A 21,703-nucleotide genomic window follows, 5' to 3' on the forward strand; every position below is an offset into this window, starting at 1 on the left:
AAATTAAAAATATGGATGAGCCAAATGAATTCCCCATTTTTTTACTTTATATATTCTTCAAGAACTAGAGCAACTCATTTGTGTCCCCTTTTATCCTTTCTAAATTTATTCTCCCATTGTTAACCCTCTATTTTGCTGATTTTATTGAGTTCAACTGAAAAATATTTACTGAACATTCACTGGCGTAAAGCATTTTTGTGAGAACAAGCAAGATCAGAAAAAGTAGTATGTTGCCTGCACAGGCAGGTGCTTCATCCCTACGTACCAACAATACAAAAATTATTCCTAATATACTAAAATATCAATACATAAATTCTTTGCTCACAGTTGGCTAACAAAGAGATATACCTATTCGGCATGCTGGATTTCTAAATTCTGTTTCAGAAAAAGGCAAAAAAGAAAAGTTAAAAGTCATTAGTGATATGAAGAAAAACATGTTTATCATATTATTTTAAGAGAAAAAAGTCATGGTCCCTAGATCCTCACTAGTAACTTGAAATAGACATTGAATTAAGGAAGGAGTGTGTGTGTGTGTGTGTGTGTACGTGTGTGTACGTGTGTGTAAGCTTGAGCTGAATAGTCTTAATTAGGAAATACTGACCTTAGATGTCTGTTACAGTAAGTTGTTTTGGAAAGAGTCTTCAGGCAAAAAGATCACAGATTTTGTTATGCTTTCCACTGTAAACAAGTTTTTGCTTTCCCCCTAAAAACACTGTGGTTTCTACAAGAACACTGTTGGAGCCAAAATGCATATATGCTTTTTGCCTTCAAAAAAGATCTTCTAAGTTCTACTTCAAGTATTGTATCTGAGAATTAAAGTTATATGTAGTAAAGAGAATTATATCATGTAGTTAGTCTAGAAGAGAATGTGAAATACACCTCCTTAGTATAAAGTCAAAGAACAGTAGTTAGTAACTGTCAAAGAACAGTAGTTAGTAACTGGAGTCTATATTTCAGAAACTCCAGAAAAAATTAGCCTTGTTTCACAACAGAAAACATAGCAGAAATTTTCAACTGACTGCTAAAAATCTCCCTCAGGCACCTCAAGCACAAGTCTAAAATTCAACTACCATCTTTGTCCCACCACCAAATCTCTTCTCTCTTAATTCCATCTGTACGAAGAGAGCCACAATGTCCCACCCTGAAACTGGGCATCATCTCTCCATTTCCATCACCCCCTTTCCACATTCAATTTCAAAGGCGTGACAAATTTTTTCTGTAAAGGGCCAGATAGTAAATATTTTTCCAGACCAGGCTTTCCAGCCAAATGGCAATTATCAAGGTTATTATGTAGGTACTCGTGTAACAAAAGATTTTCATATGCTTTTTATTGACAAAATCCAAAATAGAATAATAATAATACAAATTTTTTTGTAATACAAGTCTATTGGGAATAAAAGAAATTCTTTCTTTGTGGGGAATAACACTTAACTTGGGTTGAAAGTTATGTCCCCATCATCAAAATTGGTTACAAATGCTTAGCTGTTAATACTGATATGTAAAGAAATTTTACTTATTTCATCTTTGAAAATGTCTTTTGACACAGACATGTAATGGCAAATACTGATAGTAACACAAGGATGTGATTTTAACTGAGCATATTCATCAGAATAGAGTTCTTGAGATTTGCCTTTTAGCACGTCATTATAATGTGTATTAATCAATCACTTCCAATGGAGGTTAGGTGGGAGTTCCTCACTGCACACTTAAATAAATTTTGAAGTACGGAAATTTCCTTTGCTCTAGTACTTAGGTCTAAAAAATGCTGCTAGAACTATAGTTTTGAGCTCAGAAATTTATCTGCTTTAAATCTGGGTGGGAATGGAGAGCCTGTTTCTTAGTTTAAGTTTTGACAGCATATGAAGTATAGAAAGTAACCTTACATTACTGGTGATGCAAACATTAATCACTATCAAAATGACTTTACACTACAATATGAGTTTTACATGTAAGTTCCATTGCACTTTTCATTTTAGAAATATTATCAAATATTTAGCAAAACCTGATTTCCAAGTCACTTAGTGTTCAGTAATCATAGGTGAAAGTGATTCTTCTCATTCAGAAAGATTTCAATTCAAGACATAACTGCAAAAAAAAAATCATACTACTCGGTCACTGCTAAGTCATCAACTGCTGTGTCTGTCATAAGGCAAGTCAAGACATTTGGCTTTAGTTTCTGACAAAAATTCATGGAACTGAAAATTATTAAGCCTGTGAGGAAAAAAAATAAAGTTCACCAAAGACAACACTGGTTCATTAATATATAAGATTCAAATATTTTCCTCAAAGCATCTTCTGATGAATAATACAATGAATGACTAAACACTTTAAACACCTTACCTTTTCCCAATTTGTAAATTTGTCTAAGAATTTTTCTGTTTCACAAATATTTTTATCATCATCAGTTATAACACATATTAGCAGATTCCACTTCAGCCTATACTGATTTGATGTTTTCTTAATTTCTTTGTAAATATTCTCACCTATAATTATTCCACACAGGCTATTCAGAGAGGTTAGTTCTTCTGTCACTTCAAATTCATCAGTGACTCTCATAAACAACAATTGAGCAATAATGAAAACATCTGTAAACTAATCAAGAACCAAAGAAAACCACCTGAAGTCATTTGTCTTGTTTTTTAGCTACTGATGTGGCTCCCCATGTCCTCGACTCTTTAAGCAACTGTTCTTACCTAATGTCTAATAAACAAGTTTATTTTCGCTGGACACACTTTTTCAGCTGCTACAATCAAATATGATGTAATTAAATCACTATTGGTGAGTGGCTTTTCTTGCTTGCCACTAAGAATCTTAGTTTGGTTGCAGCCTCATCTCCATTTGTTTTTTTAACTTTTGTAAAGAAATTCTGCTGTGAACAAATATTCCATTTTAAATTGTCTAATTTCTCTGACTCCTGCTTTCCTGTGAATTAGGAATACTGTGATGAATGCTTCGTCTGGAATGTCAAAGCATACTGTATTATTTTAGCACAGTTAAGAATGCATACCAAGCATAATGCTTTGCTACCTAATTTAATAACAAAATAACTTACACTCCATTGTTAGACATTTAAAATATACTTTTGTCTTTTGTTTTACAACGACGGGTAAGCCTTGATAAGAAAAAAATAAAGTAAAATGAAAATAGCAATACACATCCACTCAAAACACTGTTGAGCTAGTTATAACTGCAATTTGTAATGTGCTGAGCAGCAATGCAATCAGAGTGCCTGTTCCAGGGGAAACAAGACCACCCACATATCTAGCCATTCCCTAGGACTTACAGTAGTTGGGAGACTGTTGCACTCATGGCTATAGTTAATTACCACAATCAGCAAGAGAAAAGGACATATTGGGTGAGGACTGGAGGAATCATGCACAGGCTTCCTGTTTTTCCCTCTTAGGAGGGACTATAGAGAATGGACTCCTTTCTCCAGCAGTGAAATATAGTTGCACACGTGTACACTATTTCGGCCTAGAACAGGCCACTTGAGACTCAAGACTGCAGAGCTTTTATTTTGGGCTGGTCACAGAGGCACAATGACTAGTCACAATTACTAAAACTGCAGACTCCCAGAAGGAAAAAACAAGTGTTAAGTACACCAGGCAGGCAAAATAATGTTACGAACTTAGGTAAAATTATAAAGCCAGGTTTGCAGATGCCAGAAAAGTGAGAACCTCACTCTCCATCCCCCAAGGCCAACCAGGCCCTTCTAAGATGGCAACTGCAGACTTCCATATCAACTCTTCCCTGCACAGCACAAGCAGTCTCTGTCATAACTGCTCAACTCTGCCGTGGTAGCATGAAGTGCAGTCACAGACAATAGAAAAACTGAATGAGTATAGTTGTTTCTCAATAAAATCTTATTTGTGGATAATGATATTTAAATTTTATATAATTTTCATGTCACAAAATGTTATTCTTCTTTTAAGTATTTCCCCGAGCTGTTTAAAAATGCAAAAACCATTCTTAGATCACAGGCTGTATCAGTAAAGGTAGTAGCTAGACTGACTTGCAGGCTGTAGGTTTCTAACCCCTGAACTACCCTGCATTATGCAGGTGGTTAATGCAGCTGGTTACCTGCATTCTTAATCTCAATTACTCTTGCCTCTCTCCATTTTTTTTTAAGTTTAGCACCATTTATTAAGTGATCTCAGCTGTTGTTGTAGCTGCTGCGTGTCAGCTTGTTCTTAAAACATAAAATGCTCTTCAATTCCTCTCGTCCAGGACAGAAGGATCTTCCAGGTAGCACACCAAGAGAACAAGAGATTCCCATGATGCCAGCTTCAATGATGGTGCCATCCAGACAGGGAGAGGGTCATGGCACGTTCAACCACGGCTTCCAGAGGTTTTGAAAAAGGAGCCTTTGGGGGCCCATCCTTCCTGGCAATTTGATGCTATTGGTGTGGGTTTTTTATCCCATAATGGTGTTGGGAGGTAGGTTAAGTACTCGCCAAAGCATATCCCAGATTTGGCCTGTGGTGACTTGGTTGCTGGCAGTCTTATTCCATGTGGAAAGAATGTCCTCCTGAAACTAGATCAGACCACAGCCACATAGACCTCCTCCCCAACCATGAACTGATACCCCAAAATGGCCAGAATGAGTTTCTCCCAGCAATGGGAGGCCACACCCTTTCATAGCCAAATAATCCACTAACCATCATTTTTATCTGCATCATCCTCCCACATGGGTTTGATTGATTCCTTTTTTAAAGAGATGGAAGTCATTCTGGCCTGTCAGGTCCCCGGGACATACCATGTGGCTGTAAAGCCTCCACAACTGTTCCACAGAGGCAAAGGTGTAATCTGTTTAATATTCTGCTCGTAGCTCTGTGAGCTGGTGGGACGGCCGGGGGTTATCCTGGAGTACCAGAAAGAATAGTTGTACTGTAGGGGATGCTCTGCTGGTCCAGGGGCAACAGCCTTCCTCTTGCTGCTGCTCTGACTCTTGTCTTGTTCTATTTTTTTTTCCTTCTCACTATCTTTCTGTGTGCTGTTTTTGTCATTCTGACCATGGTCTTCACTGTCGTCATCTTTCAATGAGTCAAACTTGTTGTTCATCCTCTCGTCGTCGCCACTGCCTAATGGAGTTTTGCCTCTCTCCTTTTTCTGTCTCTCCCTGAATTCATACTACCATATCATCATTATATCCTTATACCTCGCATCGTAGCTGGCACAAAGTATGCATTCAAGATATTCTTCTTGAATGACTACACACAATTCCTAAACCTTTCAAAATATTTTTCAAATATGTGGTCATTATAAAATGGTATAGTGTAGTTATAGCCAAAGATCTAACAGAATACAAGAGATGAAAACAGAATTAAAAATAATAAAAATATAATCTTGAAAGAAGTTTTTAAATGATCTAAATAACACATTTTTTTCCTTACACAAGATGAAAAATTGAAATTCATTCACCTTCTTTGAGTACCCTCCTGCCTTTGAGGTAGAGAGGCTACATTATCATTCTTCCACTTATGTTCTTGATCCCACATGTACCAGGAACTTACCTTACCAAACAGCCTTGCTTCTCTTTTGGTTTCTCTCTTTTTCTAGTAGCTATTTCTCCTGAATATAAAATTATCTCCTATCTTCCCTATGAGAGTATTTCAGAGTATTTTTTTTTCTATTTATTTGTTTATTGTATAGGATGTCATGTATAAGATGTGAGAATGCTTTCAGTATTTTAGAAGGTAAAGAAAACTATTTGCTAAAGAAAAATAAAACATTCACATTTTTTGAGGGTTAAAAGCAAGTACTGCAATGCTAAGGAAATATATCTTTAAAGAAAATATTATTTTGCTAAGTATGTTGTATAAGTGCACACTTAAAAATCCATAACACATTTAAGAAAGAAACCATAAAACTGGCTAAAGTAATTTATCATTTATATCACCCTATGGCAAGGCGGAGAGAGGGAGGGGGAGGGGGAGGGGGAGGTTGGGGAAGATGGAGGAATTAAAGAAGCTGGACATGACAGTTTGAGAAGTGTTCCACACACACACACGCACACACACGCACATGTATATATACACACATATATGTATATATACATACACACGTGTATGTATATATACATATATATATTATCCTTACTGCAGTAAAGATAATGAAGACAATGAATATACATCACTCCCAAAAGTTTCTTTGTACACCTAATTCCTCCCTTTCCCCTTCCCAGACCCTCTTGCCTAAGGTAACTGCTGATCTGCTTTAACTATAGATTTGTTTGCATTTTCTGTAATTTTATATAGATGATATAATGCAGTATGTAATGGTTTTGTCTGGGTTCTTTTGCTCCGCATAATTATTTTCAGTTTCATACATGCTTTTGCATGTATCAAAAAGCTAATTCCTTTATTTTGTTGGGTAGTATTCTATTGTATGCCTGTGTCACAATATGTTTCTCTTTTTGTTAGGTGACGGACAGTGGGATGAGTCCAGTTTTTGGCTATTACAAATAAAGCTTCTTTGATAATTCGATTGAAAAAAAAAAAGGGCAGCAACAGGAGCTTGGTGTATATATGTATTTGCTGGTCTAACAGCTCCAGCAGGGCTGAATGCTCCTAAATACTGCAGGGAATCCAACTTGTTGATTTTCCACCATTACATATTTTCAGTCAATCCCTGCAAAAGGGAGATGTGTGATTCTTCAAAAAAATAGTTAAGATGATTAAATGGGGAATATGAGGACCTGATTACAATTCACAGTATTTGAAGGGAAAAGTTAAATTTAAACAAAAAAGTATGAGTCAGAGTGGTCATATACTGTCAGATTTTTGCAGTTTTTATAGGTACAAGATCCAAAGCGATAATTATTTCTTTATGCCAAAAGTAGCAAGAAAAATTGCAAGGCTGACATGCGCATGTACATAAAGGTAAGAAGAGTATACGGGCACTAGCTTAATTATAAGCTAAACCTTTCTTCTGAGACTGTGACATTTCTGTTCTAACCGAATTCAACCCTTGCCCATTCCTACCTCCAGCAACAATAGAATACTTCTGAAAGTTGTCTTCTGATCGACAAATGGCAACTGGCAGGAATCGAGAAAAACAGTCTTATTTAATGGGATATGACACAAGGTAATTAAAAAGTTTTATTTAATAAATCAAACCATGACATAATCCTGCCATTTAACTGTCTTATTATTAATCTCATAATACCTAGAGGTGACAATATTCCATTCACTACTGAGGATAAAATAAGTAATGCTTCATTAACCTTCAGCAACTGTTCTAAAGCTCAGTTCTCAAAATTACAGGGCCAAACCAGTCTCCCACTCTTTCTAGATGACTTTGCTTCCCACTTAAATGAGGTATAAACTTTTTTCATAAATTTCTATTTCCTACCTTTGTTCTTTGCCTTAACATTTCTTAATATATTTTTTTCTTTGCAGGACCAATGAACTTTTAAAATCATTGTCATATTGTAAAACTGATTTTTTTTGAAGAGTGTGCAGTTTTATGAATTTTAGCACATGTGTAGATATATAAATCTACCACAACAATAAGGATACAGTAGAGTTCCATCACCTCAAGACAATCCCTCCTGCTCCTCCTTTATAGGCACACTCTCCCCTCACCTCTAACCACTGAAAATCATTGATCCCTTCTCCATCACTATGGTTTTCCATCTTCTTGAGTATCATATAAACAAATCATATGGTATATAACCTTTTATGACTGGCTTCCTGCACTCAACATGTACTTTTGAAATTCATCCAAGATGCTGAGGGTATCAATTATTTGTTCTTTTTTATTGCTCAGTAGTATTCCATTGAATGGATGTAATAGTTTATTCATGTACTCACCCCTGAAGAACACATGAATTGTTTCCAGTTTTAAACAATTAAAAAGAGAGCTACTATGAACATTAGTGTACAGGTTTTTCTATAATTTTTCATTTTTCATATCCAGAAGTAGAACTACTGATCACATGGTAAATTTATATTTAACTTTTTAAGGAAACTGCAAAACTGTTTCACCAGGTGGTTATACTATTTGGCATCCCCACCAACAACGTATAAAAGTTCTATTTGCTCTGCAACCTCGTCAATACCTGGTACGGTGAGTATTTCTTAATTTAGGCTAGGCTAATAGATGAGTTGCAGTATTCCCTAATGGTAACAATGCAGAAAAACTTTATATACACTTATTTGTCATTTGGATATCCTCTTTGGAGTAGTGTCCGTTCAAGCCTTCTGCTCATTTTTTATTTGGGTTGTTTGTTTCCATACAGAGTTTTGAGAGTTCCCTATAAGTCCTATGCTTGGGTATGTAAACATTTTCTCCCAGTCTATAGCTCGCTTTTTTATTCTCTTAACAGTATCATTCACAGAGCATTATGATGAAGTACATCTTTTATCCTTTAATGGATCATACTTTTGGTGGCATGTCTAAGAACTCCAATTACAGGTCACAAAAATGTTCCTTTTTTCTTTTATAATTTTTATAGTTTAAAATTTTGCATTTGGATCTTTGACTACTTTAGGGTTAATTTTCCCAAACATGTGAGGTCTAAGTCAAAGTTTTTTCCTTTTTCCATAAGGATATCCAATTGTTTCAGCTCGATGTGATGGAAACACTGCATTCTCCCTTGAACAGGAATGGCACCTTTGCTGAAAATCAATTGGCCAATTTGCGTGGGTCAATTTCTGGACATGCTATTCTGTTTCCAACAATTTATATGTCTATCCCTTTACTACTACCACCACACCGTCTTGATTGCTGCTACTTGATAATAAGTTTTAAAATAGAGTGGTATGATTCCTCCAATTTAATATTTTCAAAACTATTTTAGATAACTGAAGTTCATTTGTCTTTCTACGTGAAATTTAGTATCACCTTGCCCATATTAATTTTTAAAAATACAACTAAAATTTCTACTGAAATTACTTTAAATCTATAGATGAATCTGGGGAGAACTGATACTTTTACTAATCTGAGTCTTCCAGTTCATCGCAAATCTCTCTCTCTCTCTTTTTTAGCTCTTCTTTGATTTATTCTGTTTGTAGTTTTCAACATCCATATCTTATACATGATTTGTTAGATTCATACCTAAGTACTTATACCTAAGTTAATTTTCATAGGGCTACTGGGTAAAATTTTTTTTTTTCAATTTCAGTTCCCAATTGCACATTGCTAGTATAGAGAAATATGATTTTTGTGGGTTTATATTGTGTCCTTGATAAAGTCACTTAGGAGTTCCAGGCATTTTATTGTAGACTCCATGGTATTTACTATGTAGATAATCATGTTATCTATGAAAAGTATGATGTTATTTCTTTTTTTATCTTCACATAAGCAAGCCTTAACACATCTAACACTAACTCCTTTAAAAATTAAAACTCAGATAGTTACCGGTCTTAGATGTCAAGCCTAAAAACAGGGCTGACTCCTAAGTATCAGCTGTTGTGACCAAGTTGGTGTTAACCATACTCCATCTACTAGTTCCAGTCTCCTTCCTTTGCCCTTGGAACTTGTGTTGTCAAAGTCCTAGCACATCTCACATACAAGCCCACTCAAGTGATAACCAATTTGATACTCAAGTATATGCTTTACATGAGAAAATACAGGAATATGAGAATTCTATTAAATACTTACTGCTTGTTTCTTTTTAAAGAATTAAGTCAAATTTATTGCAACTTATTCGGCATAATGCAAACTTAGCAACAATACTTAGTAAAAACTAAGTCTATGCAACTTAAAGGGAATATGGAGTAAAAAAACAACTGACATCAAAACGAAATCTGTTAATGAATGATGATGCTCCTTAGAAAAGTAAGCTTTAAGAATGGTATTAGGAGGTCTAATGAAGTGAATAAATCAGGTTTTCTAAACCAGTGTTCCAAGATAATTAAGTGCTATAGAAAATAATCTAAGAATGGTACACAGCTATTTACCAATCTAAATACCTAGGAGAGAAACTAATTCATTATATGAGTTAACAATGAATGCCTTAACAATCAGTTTAAGTTTAGGCTTAATTCTCTAAGAGAACACAAACTGAGAAAGGCTGGAATACATGGTCAACACTTGGGAAACAGTAAGAGACTTCAGAATGAAAACATACCCAGTAGCATTTAGAAATTGAGTCATAAAAAATTTTTTATTGGGAGCATCCATATGTTAGTCACTATTAGGTGCTAAGGAGACAAACACTGGAATAAAGGAAAATAAAGAGTAGAACCAGAAATATAGATGAGAAAGGCAAATAATGAATGAACAGAACACAAGGAGATATAAAATCTGGAGTTTTGGTGAAGATTCTCACACATCAAAAAGAATTCTTAAGTCTCAACAGTCTTTTTATCCCATGTAATTCAATTTACTTAATAGAGAGATAATTTCACTGTTTTCCATTGTTTATTCACCAAACATTATTGGCCAAAGAAATAACATTTTCTGGTGTTTTGACCTACGTTACTTCAATACAAGTTAACATAAAATACCATTTTTATGATGTCTTGCAGACCACAAAAGCTTCTTCTAATCTTTCTACTAACCTCTAAAATCCTAAAGGTAAAGGTGTACCACCTGTCAGAGTTGTCTCTTTCTGTCTATCATGAACCAAATTCTTCTACAAGTGTGTACAATATGCAGGCCACCAAACTTTGGACAGTTAGGCCCAGTGAGCCTCAGTTTCATCATCTATGGAAAGAAGACTCTAAATCTCTAAAACCCTTTCTGTTTCAAACAGTTTCTGAATATGTGACCCTTTTGAAATGATTTTTAATTATCCAAAACTAGATTTATATTAAAAAGGTGTGTGGGCAGTTGGTATTTGGCCATGGGGCTACAAATAATAAAGGGAATTATTAAACAGTTTGCTAAGTCTAACTGTAATTAAAAGGGTTTTTTTTTTTCCATCTCTTATAAAAAAGGCCTCAGTCCATTCTCATTAGTTAGCAAAAGATCTTAGGCAGTTAAACCATTAATAAACAGCTTAACTCAAAGTGGTGCTCACTATACAAACTACGTTAACTCTACTAACCATCCAAACATTTGTCAAGAAAATATTATAAACAACAAATTCATTTATTTACAGTAGATACAGTAAATCCAACTAGTTCTTTCTTATCTACTACATAAAACAAGGCTTTTAATAAAACATCATAATTATATAAAAGTCAAAGACATGAACTCATTCCTTCCTTCCCTCCCTCCCTTTTTCTCGTTTCCTTTCTTTCTCTCACACAAATGTTTGAATGGCTCAGTAATTTGATTACACAAAACACCAGTGTTGTTTTAGAAATAAAGAATAAACATTCTACATGGGTAAAAAATTAAAGAAAGAACAAGTGTTGGCGAGGATGTGGAGAAAAGGGAACCCTCATACACTGTTGTTGGGATTGCAAATTGGTACAGCTGCTATGGAAACAGTATGGCGGTTTCTCAAAAAATTAAAAATGGATATACCTTTGGACCCAGCAACTGCACTTCTACGTATTTATCCAAAGAAAACCAAAACAATAATTCGTAAAGTTCTACATACCCCTACGTTCATGGCAGCACAATTTACAATAGCCAAGACATAGAAGCAACCTTAATGTCCATCAATAGATGATTGGATAAAGAAGTTATAGTTTATATATACAATAGAATATTACTCAACCATTAAAAAAAATGAAATCCTACCATTTGCAATGGCATGGGTGGACCTAAAGGTTATTATGCTGAGTGAAATAAGTCAGACAGAGAAAGATAAATACCATATGCTTTCACTTATATGCAGAATCTAAGGAACAAAAAGAATAAACTAATCAAAAACAGTCTCAAAATATAGAGGACAATCTGGTGATGGCCAGAGGGGAAGGGATTTAGGGGGCGAGGAGAAAGGAGTGAAGGGTTAAAGAAGTACAAATTAGTGGTTGATAGATGGTCACGGGGATAAGGAGCACGGCAGAGGGAATGCAGATAGCATTAATGTAATGGCGAGCTGTAGAGCCAGAGGAGAGAAAGAGCAATCAGGGGGATCGTTTATAAACTATATAAATGTCTAACCAATGTACTGTATACTTGAAACTAATAATAAAATAAAATTTAAAAAAATAAAACAGTCTAATTAATAATGATAATAGTGACAGCAATAATTTATATATTTAACTATTATTTATCAGATGTTATTCTAAGCTATACATAAGTATACTTAATCCTCCCAACAAGGCTATGAAACAGGTATTATTAGTATTCCCATTTCAGAGATGAGGAAACTTACGCACAAGGAAACTTGCCCAGAGTTACACAGTAAGCACTGGAGTCAGGATTTAGGCCTAAGCAGTTTGGCTCCAGAATTTTGCTGTCACATTCAGTAAATAGGGCTGCAAATTCTAGCTACATTTATATTAAGATGGTAGCTGTGGGTACATTATTTAATTTCTTCAACCTCAATTTCCATAAAGTGAGAATAATAATAAAGACTTTAAATGGAATAAAATATGTATCTTCTTAATTGTTAGCATTATAAATAGCAGTGTAAGCAATTTGAGTTTATATTCCAAGACCTCTAAAATGTTCTTAACCTTGACATAATAATTATACTTCTGTTAATTCATCCTAATGAAATATATTTGAAAATCTATGCTTCTTAATCTGTAGTAGTACATGTTAGCCATGACTAAATTAAGTGCCATTAAGACCATCAGAACAGAAAGAAAATAAAAGAACAAAGGTAAATTTATGAAGTAATGTAGTCTAAAAAGAATAAATAATCTAGTCTAAATCATAAAAGTTACTTTTCAGCTGCTGTCAATATATCCCAATTCATGAAAAAAAGGTCTTCCAGGTTCTACTCTTTTGGGGGAGAAAAAAAAAGAATCATTCTATATCAGATGCAGAGGAGAAAACAGTACATTGGTACTGAAGACCAAAGTGTTCAAGTAATCAAAGTATCCTGATGGTAATGGCACCTCTTGAAAAGACACCTCATGAAGTAGAGACAGAAGATGGAAGAATGGGAAGGAAATAAAGCAATTATTTAAAGATAAAGAGATTGTAAGATAGAAGAAATCAGAAAATATAGATATGAAAGGATCAATCAATTAAAGTTGTGTAGAAACCATTAAGATACAAGCAAAGCAGTACTAGGATAAAAAAAAAGAAAGAAAGAAAATTAAGAAATTAGACAAGCCATACTGATGCTGCTTCAAATAAGCGTTTATGAAGTATATCAGGAAAATATTCCATATACAAGTTTTCGTCACAGTTGGATTCTGAATTAAGGTATGAAAAATAAGATAATCAAATTAAAAATTAAAACAAAAAATCCTCACACATCTACATTATTCTTTCCTCTACCATTCACCTTTGAAATTCTACCTCAAGAATTTAAAGTTAATGGAGTATTAAAGTATATTAGTTATATTCCAAATAGAATATCTGGACAACAAAGCTACAATAAATTTAAGAAGATTTATCATTTGATATATAACCGTTTAAAGCAAAATAAGTAAGTGCAAGTCAAACTCAGTTACACAAGACTTGCATTATGCCAACCACTATGCAGCCACTATTAGACATCACCACACATCATTATAATTTGCTTTCAGCATCAGCAGAACCTCAAACCCCACTCTCCTCCCTTCATGGGCATTTGACATAGAAATCTTTTTTTTTAATGTGTTCAGCTTGTCAACATCAGTGCTACTATTGACACCTTATTTTTATTGATTTGCTTCTTCCTTTGCATGTAAGTGAGAATTAAGGTAGAAAAATGGAATGAACAAAAAAAGCCTAATAGTTGAAACAAGAATGAGAAAGATGTCAGAGTAGGCAAAAAGGGGTCTTAACAATTACATTCTTTGAAAATGAAATCATAGGTGTTTAACAGAGTAAGCATGGAATCAACATTCAAAGGATCATAAATTGCTTGAAATCCAGAGCGTAAACAAAATGTTACAATGGTGACTGAATTCTCAATAGTAATCAGTCACCAAAGAGGATCCCACTGACATGTTATACATGTTATATACATGCCCATTTTCAGCCATCATATTTTATACCAGCCCTATTTTATTCATTCTCTAAATTTGTGGTCATCTGTAAGCACACAACTTTAAGTCTCACATATATAAAAAGAACTGGCCATTATTATATTTGATGAAGACTAAAACAGAATTATTTATCAGTTAACTAAACTACACTGGACTGTAAGATTCACAGGGCAGTGATAACATAGGTAAGCCTTATTTCTTTTATTGCACTTAGTAGAGTATCTGATATAGATATTCTGCAAATGTTCACTGAATAAATGAGTGAATGAGTACAAAGAATAAACAAACCAATGAGTGAAAAAAACAGTGAATAAAGTAGACCACCAATCTTGATTGGGTATATCTTCTGGTCACAAGTGGCTACAGACCTAAATAAATAAATCCATCCTTACATACCTTGATTTCATAAATTTCTGTCGACGTGGGCAGGAAGGAAACAACAACAGAGATGAGGGAAGTGGGAGGAGGAGGAGAAGAGACTAGAAATCTGATCGCAGACAATTTCTATTTTCCTCAAAAGCAGTAATCAAATAATACATAAAAGGTACTTCACAAGGCAGAAAGATCTTACTAAACTCATAGTCTCTCTCATAATTAATACTTAAGGATAACCTAAAAAGAACCATAAAATATATATATTAGAAATCGCAAAGCAACATACATTGTTTAAAAACAGATACTAGGATTTTAAGACCTTGTCTTAAACCCAGTTTCCTTAGTGGATTTACAGAAAAATAGAGACATTCTTCAGAGACTACTTCATCAGATAAAGTAAATGAGGTCTTAACTACATGCACTACTGCCTTTCTAAAAAGCCAAACAAAACATTCTGCTTTGTCAGGGTTAGAAAAAATAAAACAACTGGTGCTACCACACTGAGATGCAGTAAAAGTAAAGTGGTTTCAGAAATAAATATGAGATATATATATTTCAATAAATTCATATTGAAAAAACTGACAAGCCTTTATCCACAATCACATGTGTATCCAATTATACCTAATTAAAGTTGGGCTGCACAAATTTGGAATTTTTTTCCCCCTTCCTGAGGGGGCTGGAAAGTAAGTTTTCTTGAAGCAACAGGAAAATTGACGGATGTTAGCTCTTTGGATACAACCAACTGTTCACGTCCACTGTGCCCTCTAATCATCTTCATGCACCTTAACTCAAGTACGGGTTTAAAAAAAGAGATAACAAAACAGGAGGATAAAAGAGCCATCTATCTCTAAATCTGCATGATTTAGCAGTCCCATCCTTTAAACATCATAATAGGAAATTCAAAAGCCATTACAGTGGATAAACCTAATGCATCTTAAGAGACATCTAACACAGGACAATAAAAGTATACGGCAGAAATTCTCCTAGCCCACCTCCATTTGAGAGCCCACGTTTTCCATTCTCTGTAAAAATCTGGTGCCCCTAGCATCTTTCTCAGGTTTAGTAGGCTGTCCTCTACATTGGTCACAAACTTCGGCTCTAACTGGCTTTCCTTTCAACTAACTAAATAACTACAATTCCAATACAAGGGTAGAAAACTGGGCTAGAAGCCACTGGCAGTTTATTAGAAAAAGAAATGGTTAGATAATGTGGTTAAAGTCATGATTCTGCCACTTAATGCTCCATGGTCTTAAGCAAACTGCACTCTAATTAAGTCTGAGGTTTGTCTTCTGCATAGTTGTGATAGCAATAAACTTAATAATAATTATATTGAACAGATACCCTGAACCAGGCATTATGCTAATTACTTTAAACAGATGACCTCTTCTAATTCTCACAACACTAATATTATCCCCATTCTACAGATGAGAAAAATGAGACCTACACAGTGGTTGAATAACATACAATGTCACAGAGCAAATGATAAAACAATGAGGCTAAGATTGAACCCAAGCAATCTCAAGCTACCTCTTTCTAATCTTTCTCTTTCCATTCCCGTATTCACTCATCATTCTCTGTATAAGGTGTGGCCTTTCACAATTCAATACCACTGTTCACAGGAGAGGAGAGAGTTCCCTCTTGCTTAAAGTGTCTTTGAACCCACCTATGAGACAAACCTTGAGACACGGCCTAAATATCCACTTTCTAGGGGAGCCCTTTCTGACTCAGCCAAGCAATCCATCATGGTCCTAAAGACAACTCTGTCAACTCCTGTACTATTGTACTTACAATGTTATAATTTGTTTTGTGCTTGCATCACTCGGTATCCTGTGTGATTCCCATTGGCAGATACCAAACGAACACATCTTTCTACCTTCTGCACTTAACAAATGTTCAACATCTGTGAAATAAATGAATGTCCAGACACAGGGCTGTTTAATTTTCTTAAAGTGCAAACATAAAGGTCATATACACATGAAATAAAACAATAAACTTTCTAAACTGTAAGAGTCTCTATTACTATTTATAACTAATGTATATCCCACCATAAAATCTATGAACTAACCTGAAGAAAGTGTTAACCATTCTATTCAATTAACTTTAATCTAAGGTTTCTTTAATGGTGTGTTTAAATTTGAGTATCTTGAAATTCTTTGCTTTTTTTATGCAAATTCAAAGTTATTCTCCCTTCCCTAAACTAAATAATTTTATCAGAAAAGTGTTAATTTAAGTAAGATATACTTTTAGTTAGTGCAATGGTATACTATATAACATCTGAAATAATTTTTAAAAAACAGTCATTTCATTATATACAATTACTGAGAAAGTTATATATTCATTTCGAAGTTTATATAAAGCAATGATTACATAGAGAATTCACAAAATTTAAAGTTAAATACCCATCTTAATACCACCTAAAATTTTTACCTGTGCAACTTTACTTAACGGCATTTATTAAACCAATTATTCTACAAATTAATAATTACTTCACAGGTATGAGCCAATAGTGCCATCCACTGTTCTTACAAATGATCATTCCCAAATACAGTTTTATAATGCACTAATAATAAGATTACTTTAAAATTTCATTTGTACAGAATTTAAGTGAAAATAAAGTATTTAGGGATTTCATTGAAGATATCAAAAAGATGCAAATTTCACAACTAGTTTTTGAATAAAAGTAAAAATGTAACAAGTTCAAAATTGCCATGAATATTTCAATTTCACACATTTAATTGTTTGAGATAAGTTGCATTTCATTCAGTCCAAATTAACATATTCCTTTTCTACAAAATAATCATCTATAGCAAGAGAGACGTAATTAGAATTATATTCCAGCTCAGCCAGTAAAATGTTTCTGCATTTAAAACTGCCGTCACTGAAATACTAAAGTATTTATATAGTAAATATTGTGAATAAGACATAGTACTAAAAGTTATGAGAGAGACTAAAATTAATATTTTTAAGTTTCTTTTTCAAACATTCCCTTAAAACTGAATAAGTGAAGTAGAAGATTGACGAATTGATGATGAATTGGATAAACTCCTATATTTATATTCTAGTACCAGCGACTTTCTTGCCTAAATAGTACAAAGGATAAAGAGAAAAGGGGAGAAGGGTCTTGGAGAATTTTGGTAAACTACAGAATACAGCAACATCAAAAGTCTAAGAAAAACACATTAAAGTGCCCCTAATGTGTAAGGCTACACATAAGATAGGCAGCATGTGTCCATGTTAGAAAAGAGATAGGCTGTAAAGACTGTCTAATTTATTATGTCATGCAGCCAGAAAATAAGTGTCTTTGACTCTGTGAACCCCAAGCACAGAGCTCTCTCTAATGTAACATGGACTCTACTGCCTTTTCCAGAACAGGCTGGTGCCGCTTTCCAGGCTCAAGACTGAGAGATAAGGTTCCTGGCCTGCATAAGCTTACAGAATAAGAATAACAACAATAGGTCTCTAAGCATCTTAGGTATGTGCCAAAAGAACAGTTTATAACCTCTAGATTCAAGTTTCACATGGCCTACGTTACTATGGCTATAATTTACTTTTGAAAGAATTTAATGTAGGAAGCATAATATAAAATGTGTAATTTTAAGCTGCAACTCTAAGAATAGTCTCTCTTTACTAGTATTTAATCAGAAAGGCTACTTTACAGAGATTACTGATAAATTTTAGCTGTCTTTTACCTTTGGTCAACAGCAGAGGCTTTGCAAATTAGCATAATAAGTAACAGAAATAAGTTTTTATTTAGGAAAGTAGTAGTTAACTACTAACCACAAGTGGTTAACTAATAACATAAAAGATAGCAAAAATGGGATCTCATTAGTGAAATCAGTGGTACTCAAGATAAGCGGACTGGCTATATTTTCCAGAATAGGGTAAAGAACCTTGCAACACGCTAGCCAAGAGCAGTGTTTCTCAAACTATACATAGTGACAGGATTTTTATTTCCAACCTCTTGTAAACCAATATTTTTTTGTGAAATACAATGAAAATGAATTAGAATATAGCAATGATAAACTACCTTAAAAGTTTCTAAAATGTTTGCTCTCAATTTTAATACCTGTCACACACCATCCATCAACAATTAACAACTGGGCACTAGTCCACAGACCACTGGTTAGGTAGCAATGGGTCAAACCATTAAGGATATTATTCTGGCTTGGTTCCTACTCTACTCTCAACTCTAGACATTGTGAAGAGCATTCCGGTTGCCTAAGGCTGACAAGATTGTCTCCTCTGCCTAAAGTGAACCTTTCACACAAGATTTGATTTAATCACCTAAAGGAGACACAATTAGGACTTCACCAAGTTTACAAGAACAGCTGGACTGTGTCACCTTGCTTAATAAATTCATATTGCAGATTTTGGACTGGGACTTGCTTTCATTATAACCTGACAGCTGTGTTATAGGGAAGCAACTAATCCTCATTGGTAGCTACTATTATCTATGAGAGAGAGATAGAGAGAGAGAGACGTGCAGAGACAGAGGAAGAGAGACAGAGAGCCAGAAGGGAGGGAAGGAGAGAGGGAGAAATCTAAGAGCCATGCATGACAATATTGACCCATAATCTTAAAATAAGTGAATGACTATAATGTGTGTTGAATTCTTTTTGGAAAATGTTTTATCTTGAAGTACTGCCTCTTGGAGAAAGGTGTCATGATCTAAAAGCTACTCTGAGGATAGAGCCAAGCCTAAATAAGCTATTCTCAAAAGAGCAGATTCAGAATAGGTTGATAGTTTATATAATGAGGTCATGTCAACAACACTACAGCATGAACTGAGAAACTAAGAATGGCTTATTTCTTGACACCATGCTAAGACATAAGGATTCAATGAATCATTATTGAATATACTAAATATATAGTCATTTCAAAGATATTATAATATAAAACATCCCAAATTTTCCCCAAATATTAAAAAGATTCACCTGAGTATAAGGATGACACCACATATATTCAAACTTTTAACAGGATCTCTTTGGAACCTTAATTCAAGCCTTTTAAAAGCTCTTCTAGCTAAATATCGCTAAAAAAAAAAAATCATCTTTTATAGAATGATTTTCTGAAAAGCTATAATTTAAGAGTAACAAAAACACAGCATTTGAGGCTTATATTTTCCAGTGTGTACTGACAACTGCAGTCGTCTTGTTTGATGACAGAGATCATAATGGAGATCTTTTTACTGTGTTGCTGCTACTGCATCTCCTAGAGGGGCAGTGAGAAGATATCTGAGTATGTCACAGCTCTTAAATTCAGAGGTCTAAAGAGTCATGGCCTGGAAAGAATGTCATGCTGGGACCTAACAGCATAGCCCAGTATATGGAATAGAATGAGGTCCAAATCTTCTCCACCCAGGAGCTGCAATTAACTCTGTGTTTATATTTGCCTGTTTTGGATTATTTCAGTTGATGTTAGTTACTTATCGATTTGGGAAATGTTTATCTTTGCATATATCATAATATCTAACACAATACCTGGTAATATGGTAACCACGTAATAATTATATTTTCAAATGTATTATGATTATATCTAGTTAATAACTATTTCATGTTTTAATCATCAGAACCAGAAAGATAACAAAATGTTATTAGCAGTAATTATATTTCTCTAAAAACAATTTCACTTATATGAAATAAATTTGCATCCTTGTTCTTTCACTCATTCATTCAAATATTTAAAGAGCACTCTATGTATCTAGCACTGGAATAGGGACTGATAAATTCTGTACATTAGAGAAAGATGGTAAAACATCCAAGTTAGTTTGTTTTCTAAGAGCTAAGATATTACAGGGGGAAAAGTAACAGACACTTTTTAAAATGATAATAAATTCAAGTATATGTTTCAAAGAAAATTAGATCCCCTTAAAGGTTCCCATATTCCACCATTTTATGTCTGACAGATAGCAAATAACAAGAAAGACAAGATAAATTTTAAAAGAAAAAATATCAGTAAAGTACTACAGGGTCACACAGTATTTTCAAAAACGTGTTTAGCCCAGGGGAGGATTATCCTTTCAAACTAGAGACAATCTAATAGTATCTTTAAAATGATATAACATATCAGAACTACTAAGCAGCACTCAACTTTTGGCTTTGGGAGAACAAAAACTGCCAAGATGGTGTCAAAAATGATGACTTTAATAGTGACAAAGAAGGCAACATAAAGTACAGATTTTCTTTATGATCCAATTTCTATTTTTTTTACTTTTTGTCCCCTATACTCCATTCTCAGTGCTAGAAAAAAATAAGACAATCACAAAAATAAGACAATCAGCTCACTGCTTTTGTTTATGCGCATGCTGACTGACTTCCTGTTATCTTGACCATAGCGCTTGGTTGCTACTTTTCTTCTCTCTTTTTTTTAAATTTCTTCAATTACAGTTGATGTTCAACATTATTTTTTATTAGCTTCAGGTGAATAGCATAGTGCTTAGACATTGATATAATTTGTGAAGTGATCCCCCCAATAAATCTAGTGCCCACCTGGCAACATACATAGTTATTACAATATTATAGACTATATTTCCTATGCTGTACTTCACAACCCCATGCCTATTTTGTAACTGCCAATTCATACTTATTAATCCTTTCACCTTTTTCACCCAGCCCCCCAACTCCCTTCCATCTGGCAACCATAAGCTTCTTCCCTGCATTGGTAAGTCTGTTTCTGTTTTGTTTGTTTATTTGTTAGATTCCACATATAAATGAAGGTTGATACTTTTTTACATAAATATGCACACATATCCTACTCTGCTGTGCTTCAGAACTAAGAGCTCACTCCACTACTAATTTAATAAGAATGAAACACTGAGATGAATCTTCAAATTTTGTATCTTTAGCTCTGAAATTATTATTTCTGGCCAAATTTTTAATTAGACTCTAACATGAGATATAGCTTCCAGTTTGTAGAAAATACACAGGGTAGAATAACAACTGAACATCACCACCAGAAGGAGGAAGGGAAAGGAAAAGAACACTGACAAATCCTGTGGGGTGGGGGGTATTCCAGTCAAGAATTGGCCCTAGCGCATCAGTGTCATCAAAAGATTGTGGTATGTTAACAAACAGAGACTCATGGACATGGACTATAGGCTAGTGACAGACAAGGTAAAGCAGGGCAAATATAAGGTTTAGGGGGAGGGTGAAGTGGGTAAAGGGGATCAAATATATGGTAGCTGAAGGAAACTGGACTTTGGGTGATAAACACACGATAGAATATATAGATGTCAAATGGTAATGCACTCCTGAAAATTATATAATTGTATTAACCAGTGTTACCCCAATAAACTTAATTAAAAAATAAATTTAAAAAATAATAAAAATAAAAAT

General features: G+C 34.2%; 1 protein-coding gene and 1 pseudogene across 10 annotated transcripts in view; both read right to left on the minus strand.

The window, feature by feature from the left end:
- Nucleotides 1–21,703, minus strand: part of CDKAL1 (CDK5 regulatory subunit associated protein 1 like 1) — a 567,467-nt gene that overhangs the window by 359,386 nt on the left and 186,378 nt on the right. The window lies entirely within an intron of this gene.
- On the minus strand, nucleotides 3,912–5,075 carry LOC102887661 (annotated as a pseudogene).

The sequence above is a fragment of the Pteropus alecto genome, unplaced genomic scaffold (assembly GCF_000325575.1).
Source record: "Pteropus alecto unplaced genomic scaffold, ASM32557v1 scaffold121, whole genome shotgun sequence".
Lineage (NCBI taxonomy): Eukaryota > Metazoa > Chordata > Mammalia > Chiroptera > Pteropodidae > Pteropus > Pteropus alecto.